We start from the raw sequence: 12,290 nt of genomic DNA, 5'->3' as shown, positions 1-12,290 counted from the left end.
CAAAAATCAACTCAAAATGGATTAAAGACTTAAACATAAGACAAGATACAATAAACCTCCTAGAGGAAAACATAGGCAAAACATTATCTGACATACATTTCAAAAATTTTCTCCTAGAAGAAATAAAAGCAAGAATAAACAAATGGGACATAATGAAACTTACAAGCTTCTGCACAGCAAAGGAAACCAGAAATAAAACAAGAAGAAACCTATGGAATGGAAGAAAATTTTTGCTAGTGAAACTGACAAAGGCTTGATCTCCAGAATATATAAGCAGCTCATATGACTCAATAAGAAAAAAATAAACAACCCAATCCAAAAATGGGCAGAAGATCTAAAGAAGCAATTCTCCAAGGAAGACATACAAATGATCAAAAAGCACATGAAAAAATGCTCAATATCACTAATTATCAGAGAAATGCAAATCACAACTACAATGAGGTATCACCTCACAGCAGTCAGAATGGCCGTCATTCAAAAATCCACAAATGACAAATGCTGGAGAGGCTGTGGAGAAAGGGGAACCCTCCTACACTGCTGGTGGGAATGCAGTTTGGTGCAGCCACTATGGAAAACAGTGTGGAGATTCCTCAAAAGACTAGGAATAGACTTACCATATGACCCAGGAATCCACTCCTGGCTTGTATCCAGAAGGAACCCTACTTCAGGATGACACCTGCACCCCAATGTTCATAGCAGCACTATTTACAATAGCCAAAACATGGAAACAGCCTAAATGTCCATCAACAGGTGACTGGATAAAGAAGATGTGGTATATTTATACAATGGAATACTACTCAGCCATAAAACTGACAACATAATGCCATTTGCAGCAACATGGATGCTCCTGGAGAATGTCATTCTAAGTGAAGTAAGCCAGAAAGAGAAAGAAAAATACCATATGAGATCGCTCATATGTGGAATCTAAAAAAACAAAAACAAAAACAAACAACAAAAACAAAGCATAAATAAAGGACAGAAATAGACTCACAGACAGATGAATACAGACTTGTGGTTACCAGGGGGGTGGAGGGTGGGAAGGGATAGACTGGGATTTCAAAATTGTAGACTAGACTACACTGTATAGCACAGGGAAATATACACAAAATGTTATGATAACTCACAGAGAAAAAAATGTGACAATGAGTGTGTATATGTCCATGAATAACTGAAAAATTGTGCTGAACACTGGAATTTGACACAACAATGTAAAATGATTATAAATCAATAAAAAATGTTAAAAAAAAAAAAAAAGAAATGAGAAAGAAATTCCAGTGCATAGGTCTTTAAAAAAAAAAAAAGAAAAAAAATGAAAAAGGCAGATAGAGATGCTATTATAAAAAAGTTTTGCATAATTAGTTTAAGTATAACACATTCACTTTTGAAAATGTCCATACTTAGTAAAAGTGCATCGCGCTGCTGGCATATTTTTCCCCCTCCCCTCCGGGGTTGAAGTTCTGTTTTGCGTCTCATCTCAGACACATAATTAGTTTTAGCAGGTATATTATAGTGGTCTCACAGCCTACATCCCCAAAATCTTCTTTAAACATCATTTTAGCAAAGTAAACCCAGGAAATTCTGTTCACCTTACTTAAATGCTTGTAACTAAGTATTTTACAATTCTTTCAGGCTCAGCACGGATGGGATTTTTCAAATGAAAACCAGATGAACGTAAACAGCAATCTCGCCATCAAAACCTCAAGGTAGAAAGACGCAGGCCCCGCGCTGCGCCATAATTGGATCCATGTTTGCAGCGAAAGTATGTTTCCACTAACAGCGCAGTTACCTTTCATTAGAGACTCAAATCAGCATTTTATTTTCCTTTTATAATTTGACATGGTAAGAGGAGAAGTGGGCTTTCAAATCTCTAATCCGCGTCAACCTGAGATGAAAGTTTTTAGCACTCTGCCTCTGAGGGGGTGTTTGGATTTGTAGTTCATTTTACAAATCCTGTTTAAGATACAATTAAATAATAACATAAATATGTGACATCATCTCCCCTGGCTACAAACTTTCACTGACCCTGGTGACTTCCTCCCCTTGGGGTTTTAAATTGACTTCTCTTCCCCTCCTTTACTGAAACATATAGTCCTGTCACCTTCAGTTGTCATTTGCTAAATAGCAATTTAAAGTGCATCCTCTAAATTGCAATAATTCTCACTGGAGAAAAAGAGTCCTTGATTAGAAAGGAGGCATCTTAACACTGTCGCTAGTTTACTTTGGATTTATTTTTATGTTTTAACTGTATAGACACCTAGATCATCTCCAAAGCAGCCTCCAAAATTGGTAGATTTTAAAATCATTTGAGAAGCTTAAAGCTTGGATTCCTTCCCCAGACGATCCTATTTAGCTTGTCCAGGATTGCGACCTAAGCTTTTGCAGTTTTAAAAAATTTCTTTGTTATTCTAATGTGCAGCCTAGGTTGAGAATCACTGTCCTAGAACCTGAATTCTCCCTTCTTGGAGGGAGTTGTTCTTGCGTTGCAAATTTGTGGGGTCCTTCTTCCATCTCCAGGTAAGTGCAGGGATTACTCAAGACTGGACTCAGTGGGAATTCTCTATGGACACACGCCCAGATCGCCAGAGAAGTCCTCGTCATAATACGTGATCTTAGCCTCATATGCTAGTTCTAAGAAAGGAGGACACACCTGCTCTAAAACAGCAGTGCATTTATCTGATCTCTCTTCAGTATTTGGCAGTGACTTTCTCAAAATCGGAGGCCAGTTTGCCTTGATTATGTTAGTGCTATGTATGGTGGTACAGCTTGACCCGGCGTCCGACATGGCACATATTTTAAAGCAGTAACGTGGTGGGATGACCCAGTGGATACTTACACGGTGGACACTCACTCTGGGGCAACTTACATTTCTCCTCTTTCAGGTGTTTCCTCCTTTCTCTCTGTTCATAGAGAAATAACTCAAAGACCAGGTCTGGATCAGCCAACCAGGCACATTACAATGGCTGGTGCAGATTTTGTTTCACTTTATTTCTGAAAATTTAAGCAGAAAGAAAACATGGTTCTCAAATCTAGAAATGTTTTATACCTGCTTGGGTTTTCCTGAATGATTATTATTCCACTCAGTGGTCTTTTACTCTTACAATAGAAAAAGAAATTATTATTCATGATAGAGAGTCATGTTTTATCATTAATACGATGGCTAAATTTTTTTTTACTAAAATAATAGGAAAGACTTTGAACTAATATAGATGCTATGAATTTTTAAGAATACCACACAGAGAAATCACTTGTAGTGAATATTTTATATTTTCCAGGATCCCAATAAAATAACATGTAACTAAATATTGTATATTGTAATTTCACCAAGCCATCCTTCAAAATGTGTTCCCTCTCTTTTTTCCCCAGGTTACTTCTTTATATCAAAATTAAAAAAAAAAAACCCACAAAAATTTAGTTTGGAGCCTTTTAACTGGACTTCGACTGGAAACTTTTGTTCTTCAAAACAAACTGTTAAGAAAAAGACAAGCCAAAGAGCAGGAGTAAAAAATATGCTTACTTATCATTTATCATTTAACATTCATCAGCAAAAGGTCTGTATCAAGAATATATTAAAAACTCTGTAACTCAATAAAAAGATGATCTTTATTTATATTTTTACTAGATCATTGGTAAAAGATGTGAATAAACACTTGACCAAAAAAGATACAGGTGACAAAAAAAGCACCAGAAAGATGCTCAAAATCATTACACATTAGAGGAATGCAACCTAAAGCCACAATTACACGGTAACTACATACCCATCAGGATGTCTAAAATTAAAGACTGACAACATGAAGCATTGACAAGAATGTGGAACACCTGGAACTATCATACACCGCTGGCAGCAATTGCAAAATGGCTAGAAAATAGTAGCAGCCTCTTATAAAATGAAATGTACAGTTATGACAAAACCCAGTAATTCCACTCTTAAGTATCCAAGAGAAAAAAAAAACACACTCACAAAAAGACTTATATGTGAATGTTCATAAAAGTCAAAATAGTGGAAAAACCCAAATGACCAGTAATTGCTAAACAGATAAATTGTGGTGTATCTATGCAATGGACTACTCAGCATGGAAAACAAATGCTCTGCAATATAATGAAAACCATACTCAGCAATAAAGTGAAACTACTGGAACATATACCATGGGGCAACCTCAAAGCATTATGCTAAGTGAAGGAAGCCAGATACAAATGGCCATCTACAGAAGGATTCCATTTGTAGGACATTCTAGAAGAGGAAAAACTATGATAAAAGCAATGAAGATCATTGTTTTAAGGGGGTGGGAGTAGGGGAAGGGATAGGCTACATATGGGCATAAGACAGATTTTAACAGCACCACCCACAAGCAGGCTGGCACCAGCCCCAGGACAAACCTGATCCCAAAGCCAGCTGCCCCAGGACCCAGCCCCACCCACCAGTGATCTGCAGCCTCTGCAGAAGGCAGAGCCTGGCAGCCAGCCATGTCAGAGGCCAGCCCCATCTCCCAGCACAACCACAGCAGTCAGCCCTGCCAACACAGAAGGGTTCACACAGCCCCACATAGTGGGCAGCCCTAGAGCACAGAGCTCTGGTGACCAGAGGGGAGTGTGCTGCTGGACCCCATAGGACATCTCCTACCTAAGGCCACTAATCCAAGATCAGGAAGTGTAACCAACCTACCTAATACACAGAATTAAAAACAGAGAATTGAGAAAAATGAGGCAACAAAGAATATATTTTAAAGAACAAATTAAAATTCCAGAAGAATTAACTGAAGTGGAGATAAGCAAACTACCTGACAGAGTTCAAGATAAAGATCATAAAGATGTTCAGTGAATATGGGAGAAGAACAGATGTAAAGAATTTTACTGTCACCGTTTGCAGATGACATGATACCATGTATAGAAAGTCCTAAAGACACTACCAAAAACTGTTATAACTTATCAATGAATTCAGTAAAGTTGCAGGGTACAAAATTAATATACAGAAATCTGTTCTACCTTTCTAACAACAAACTATCAGAAAGAGAAATTAAGAGAACAATCCCATTTACAGATGCATCAAAAATAATAAAATAATTAGGAACAAATCTAACTAAGGAAGTAAAAGACCCGTACTCAGAAAACTGTAGGGCAATGATGAAAGAAACTGAAGACAACACCAACAAATGGAAAGATATACCATGCTTGTGGATTAAGAATATTGTTAAAATGACCACAATACCCAAAGCAATATACAGATCCAGTGAATTCCTATCAAAAGACCCATGGCATTTGAACTAGAATAAATCTAAAATGTTTATGGAAACACCAAAGAACCCAAATATGGGAAATGATCTTGAGAAAGAAAATGGAGCTAGAGGTATGATACTCCCTGATTTCAAACTACACTACAAAGCTACGGTCATCAAAACAACATGGTACTTGAACCAACACACACACACAGATTAATGGAGCAGAACACAAAGCCCAGAAGTGAACCTACATTTATAGGAGCAATTAATATACAAGAGAGGCAAGAACGTAAAACAGGGAATAAATGATGTTAGGAAAACTGGATGGTTATTGCAAAAGAATGAAACTGGCCTACCTACTCCCACAATATACAAAAATAAACTCAAAGTGGATTAAAGACTTAAATATAAGACCTGAAACACAAAACCAGAAGAAAGCATAAGCAGTATACTCCCTGTCATTGGTCTTAGCAATAATGTTTGTAAATGACTCCTCAGGCAAAGGAAACAAAAGTAAACATAAACAAATGGGACTATATCAAACTAAAAGCTTCTACATAGTGAAGGAAACTGTCAACAAACAAAAAGGCAACCTATTTGAATGGGAAAATATATTTGCAAATGATAGAGCTAATAAGAGGTTAATCTCTAAAATATACAAGAACTCATACAACTCAATATCAAAAACACAGACACCCCAATTAAAAAATGGGCAGAGGCCTGAATAGACATTTTTTCCAGAGAAGACATACAGATGGCCAAAAGTCACATGAAATCATTAATCACAAGGGAAATGTAAATCAAAACCACAATGAAATATTACCTCACACCTGTCAGAATGGCTATTATCAAAAAGAAAACAAGTAACAAGTGTTGGTGAGAATGTGGAGAAAAAGGAACTCTTATGCACTGTTGGTAGGAATGTAAAGTCATGCAGCCACCATGGCAAACAGTATGGATGCTCCTCAAGAAATTAAAAATAGAATTATCATACGATCCACCAATTTCACTCCTTGGTAGCCTTCCAAAGAAAACAAAAACACTAATTCAAAATCATATATGCACCCCTATGTTCACTGCAGCATTATTTACAATAGCCAAGATATGAAAGCACCCTAAGTGTCCACTGATAGACGAACGAATAAAGAAGATACGATATATATTTTCAGTGGAATATTAGTCATTAAAAAAATGAAATCTTGCTACTTACGAGAACATGGATAGACCTAAAGGGCATTATGCTAAATGAAATAAGTTAGACAGAGAAAGACAAAGATCATATGATTTCATTTATACATGGAATCTATAAAACAAAACAAATCAACAAACATAACCAAAAAAACAGTCACAGATAGAGAATAACAGGTGGTTGCCAGAGGGGGCAAGGGTAGGACGATGAGTGAAATAGGTGAGGGAGATTAAGAGGTACAAACTTCCAGGTGCAAAATAAATGAGTCACGGGGATGAACTGTACAGGAGAACACAGTCGATTATATTTAGTAACTCTGTATGCTGACAGATGGTAACTAGACTTCTCACAGTGACCATTTCGTAATGTATAGGAAGACTGAATGACTATGCCGCACACATGGAACTAACACAGTGTTACAAGTCAATTATACTTCAATTAAAAAAGAAAAAAGAAAGCTTTTTAAGTAAAGAACATGTTCTATAGCACAACTACCCTCATGGTTTAAACATCTGTCAAAACTAATCAACTACATATGTACTTAAAATTGGTGCATTTTTGCAAGAAATTCTTATCCCTATAACAGATTTTTTTTAATTTCCAAAAAAATAATCTTATGCTAAACTAAAACACAGATCTGTAGATATCTAGATTTCACTTTACTTATAAAGTCTCTAAGGGACTAACACTCACATACACAAATATAATTTAATCTGAGATTCTGAAACAATACTGAGTTAGGTAAGTTCATTAGACAGAGGCCTCCACGTACCTAACCATGTCATGAAATCTACATCCATTTGAAAATACGACGTTCAATAATAAAGCATGTTGACAATTTTAGTGAGAAGTTTTTAGTCAAAACACAATTTACTAGAACTGAAAAGCGGAAGCAAAAGTACCTTTACTTTAAAAAAAGAAAAAAAAAAACCCACACTAGTGTAATTCAGTGAAATACTCAATTTAGAGTTCTACATACAGGAATCAATTACCAAGAACTGTTTATAATCTATTTCAGGAATTTCAAAAGAGAAGATCCTCAGTCTCAGTAATTTCTCAAAAAATTTCATTTCAAAAATTTTATGGTAACAACAACACATATGTACGTTGCTACTTAGCCTTAGAATACTAATAGAAAAAAATAAACAGATGACAGGATCAAACAGTTACATCTGATGCAGTACCCTAGTTTAAAAAGACCTTTTCATAATTTGGTCAAAGATAATATATTAAAAATTTAACTCCTAAACATTTCACAATGAGTTCTATCAAAATGTTATTTCTCAGGATACTAAGAGACTTACAGGCAAGCCATGAACCCAGAAGCAGTGCATCCACAAGGAGGAGTATACATGTGACACCGACTCCCAACCTGGAGTCAGTCCTAGGGCACGGCACGGTGATCTGAAAGCATGTATGTGGAGGAAACATCATCTCCAGCCATAACTACGATATATGTTTTTTTCTGGATCTAGATATTACTGTAGTCAAATAGAAAATTCATCTAAATAGATTACTCTACCCAGAGCGGCATTTTGATATTACATATCTTCTCAGTCAACACAGGACCACTACAGTGTGTAAGTACCTGAAATTGTAAGAACATAAAAAGGAGACTTCATACTGCAAAAGATTTAAAATCACTGGTACAGTAAAGAAAACTCTGCCCTAAGAGTCAGAAGTAGTTCCAATGGAGCCACCACCTTTAACCAAGTACTTAACCTCACAGAAATTCTGTAAAATGAAAGCATCTGAATAGCTGTATAAGGTCTTTTTATTCTGAAATTTTTCCCCCTAAATGTTGCAACAATAATTCAGAAATGCAATTAATGTTACAATTTTAGTTACCCAAACTGAAAAATACACTAAATATACTTGGTAATTTTTTCAAAATTATTTACTTTGTATCTATTAGCTTAATATAATTTCTTACTGTAATTATTATTACCAAAAGTTTGAAGGTGGGAAAAAGAAACCATCACTCCTAAGCTGTGACTTTATTTGTAGACAGAGCTCACAGGTGCAGTCATAATGGGAGTAACACTTCACATGTAGCTCTCTTCTCATACTATGTATTTTTCACACTGTAATGTAGTTTTCACTTTATCACTTTAAGTAGTATCTTAACATTCTACTGAGTGCACTTACATATCTGTATATTCATGTATATTTGTATGCATCTGTACAATGAAATACTAAAAGGATGAATTGAAATAATAAAAATTGCTACTTTTATTTGGGAAAGAATGGTGTAGAGGGAGTGGGTAAGAGGGGGACTTCTCTTTGTATACTTTTCACACATATTGTATACATTTCATACATTTTGACATACTACCTATTTTTTAAACTAAAATATAATTTTAAAATGTAAAGATAAGTAAAATATGATTGTTGACTCAATAAAAGATTTAAATGAGAAGTCAGAAATCACTCAGTCCAACCTGCAGTGCATAGAGGGATCATTTTATTAACAGTGCTTAATTATCTGTTCTTGTAGCATATTAGAAAAAGGACATGGAAAACCAACCAAGATCAGGAGCCAGAGACCCTATCAGTGAATTTCAGAGAAACTGCTCACATCCCAATAGCCCCTGAAAAAAAATCAGTGAATCACAGCACAGTGTAATGACTGATTAGATTCAGCAAATACCTGCTGAGTCCCTATTACAGACTGTGTTGTTAGAACATGTAAGATGATTTTCAAAAAAGAAAATAGAAGTTCCTGTCCTCAAGAAATTTGAGGCAAGACCACTTCACAAGCTTTAAGTGTTTGGAAATAGACAAGGTGCCACTAGAATACAGACATACAGAGAAGAGAAACATTTGTGGGGGCAGAAAGGGAAGAGGGAAAATGAGTAACTTTAGGGGGTTGAGGAGCTAACATAACCAATAAATGAGTACATTTACATTTTTGAGGATTTTGTTTTTGAATATGACTGCTTCAGAACAGAAATTAAAGCTCTAATTATGTGAAAGACCATACTTCAACAATAACTAATAAATGAGGTCTGATTAAAATTAAGATTTTATACTAATATAGGATATGTTTAAATATTCTTAAGTATGTAAAGAGATTTTGTTTATGCAGAATTATAGTACACTTAATGTGTACATATTAATAAAGACAGACCTACTAAACTGTCTGTTTCAAATATATGTAAGAAAAGAAAACCTTTCAGAGAGATTCAAAAGAATGGTTCTATTATACACTGAGTTACTAAAACAAATGATTTTCTCCAATTTTTCTGTAATTCAAACTTTTTTTTTTTGGACAAAATACAGTAACAAACCTTATGAGTTAAAGTATAGGAGATTATCCTGATCATGAAAAGTACACAGAGCAAAGAAAACAGACTTGCTTGGCCCTTGGGAAAAAGTATTCAAGGCCAGCAGTATTTAATCTGGTCAAGCACCTGGTATGTTACTTAGTATGTCTCCAAAATGGCAACCTATAAAAGATACCTGTAAACTGTACTAAAGCATTGAAACTTTTTCCAAAGAGCATTAATATTCTGGAGACCCAAAACAAATGGGCAGCAAAGGAATAGGTAAAACAAAAAGAATTCTATCAGTAATTATAGTGGTATAATTATAAACCTACTACCAACACAGACGGTAATGAGTTATGACCATCAGCACTTACTTCTGAAGTCTCATTCTGCCTTCACTACACCATCACTCCTCAAAGATTCATAGAACTGGGCCTCCCTTAAAAGCCCCCAGACTGTTCTGTGTCTCACCAATGAGCCTCTCAGTGGTCCTCAGAGCCATCAGTATGGTGTTAGACTCAGTCACCTGGAGAGACAGCCATCCACCTGGTCCTAAGGTCACAGATATAAGAATCCTAATTCTCTCAGTGTAAGTTTTCCATATTGTTTAAGGAAAAAATTTAAATATATGAAGCCCTTATAAAAAACTATTAACATCTATAATAATGAGCACTGCATTGGCGTACACTGTCACATGACACCTCCAACAACCCTACCGGGAGGGCAGCATTACTCGCATTTGCCAGATGTAAGGCAGAAGCCTGTACTCAGAACATCATCTCCCAGGCTGCTGACAAGAATAATCCTGCTCTCTTTGATTACCCAAACTCAAGCTTGAACTAATCCTTTTAGACACAGTACATTATATCAAAAGCTAAAATATAACTCATTTATACCAAATGTTCCTAAATACCATAGAATTCTGCCATATTTTAAGGTGGAAGATACAGGGTTTGAAGTTTGAAAAACTGAGGACCCTGAACAATGAAACTGACCAAAATCAGCCACAACTAAGACAGCTCTAAAAACATTCGGTCTAGAAACACTTCCCCTATGTCCCCTGCACTGCTCTTCGTAGACTCTAAATGCTCAAAACATACTTGTGGAATGAGTAAATCACTGTATGCTGTTCCCTCAGGTGTCTGATTATCTCAAGTGGATTATCTCACTTATATTTTTACTGAAAAAAAAAGTTATGCCTCAGTTCCTTCTACTTTCATTTACTTATTCATAAATTACAATGATACTGCATATTATCAGCATTTTAATCTTTATTAGCTACATTTTTTACTAACTGAAATAGAGTCAAACTCATGACTCAGAAATACTGACAAATATGGAAAATGCAAGATAACTTAATCTCTGGCTTTTGGTAACACAGCACAAACAGAAAAAAAAAAACCAGCTTTTGCTGCTGTAGGTACCAATTTAAAAATACAACTTGTGGACACATACCTGAGTGAGTACTACCACAAACACCAACCTCCAAAGCGAACATCTGTGCTTAACATTTTGTCCTGGGGCAGCTACTGCTACTCAAATACAGCATTTTTTAAACAACTCATAAATACAGAACACACTGTTGTGACTAGAAGACACAAAGCTTCCTTCCAAGCTGATCTTTCATAAATATTATTCATGTACTACAAATGAATATTTTAATGGCTTGAATTATTTTCTCAACTTCCAAAACAACTTTTCCACATATTGTAAAAGTTTCTAATACTGACATGCACTTTTTTTCTGGTAAAGCAGTAAAAAAAACAGACAAAGAAGAATTGCTGGTAACAAAATTCAAACCACAGAACACTTCATAATGGAAAACAGGCTATCACTAAGGAAAAATTAGACTACAGTTTTAAAAACAAAATATTTACATACCAGCACAGAATATCCCTGGGACTTCACTTCTGTTATGGTCCGCACTTTGTTATCAGATTTTAAAGCATCCACAGCTTTTGAGAGCTAAACAGAAATCAGTAGGGTAAGGAGGGAAAAGGGGAAAAATCATTTTCAGATGATATCAACACTATATCTTAATATTAGGAAGCAAACAGTTAATCTTTACACTCACCATTTTTATAAGATTTTACTCAATGAACTTTTGGCATAAACTCTGTTTATTCCAAGCCCCACAAATCCTAGTTAAGAAAAATAAAAGGACAATCATTTGAGTCAGTGAGGTATTCAGGATAGACTCCCACACACACACAAGCTGGTTATCTTGGGACTTAAGAATCTACCACCTCCTTGAGGTTCATGTCAAGAGCTTTGTCCTAATTTTCATGTTCTCCTTCCTTTTGAGGCATATTTTTGAAGAATGTGGTATATGTAACATATTTGTAAAATCAATCTAGTGCTTAATATTTACTGCCTTTTCTTCAGCCTTTTAGAGAAGAACTATAAAGCAGCATGTCTCCTTCAATTATCCCTCCTTAAACACAACCAAGGTAATCCTCCACAGTTTACTAAATTGTACATCACTAAATCAGATTAACTAGTGGGAAGGCCATGCTGACTGGTGAAAACTCTAACTTACAGAATACTATTTAAAATACAGTTTCATCACCTTCAAGTGTATTCAGAAGTACATAATAGCTAACAATTCCTTATCACAGG

At 35.5% G+C, this 12,290-nt stretch overlaps 1 long non-coding RNA gene across 1 annotated transcript; it reads right to left on the bottom strand.

Annotated features, from left to right (window-relative positions):
• Nucleotides 1–2,945: 2,945 nt before the first annotated feature.
• On the bottom strand, nucleotides 2,946–12,022 carry LOC116660256. Its single transcript, XR_004315676.1, has 3 exons — nucleotides 11,746–12,022; nucleotides 11,553–11,636; nucleotides 2,946–2,988 (listed from the first exon to the last, which is right to left on the bottom strand). It is a non-coding gene; the product is annotated as an uncharacterized LOC116660256 (long non-coding RNA).
• Nucleotides 12,023–12,290: the final 268 nt, after the last annotated feature.

This window comes from Camelus ferus, chromosome 27 (genome assembly GCF_009834535.1).
Source record: "Camelus ferus isolate YT-003-E chromosome 27, BCGSAC_Cfer_1.0, whole genome shotgun sequence".
Lineage (NCBI taxonomy): Eukaryota > Metazoa > Chordata > Mammalia > Artiodactyla > Camelidae > Camelus > Camelus ferus.
This window is presented reverse-complemented; position numbering and strand designations above follow the sequence as displayed.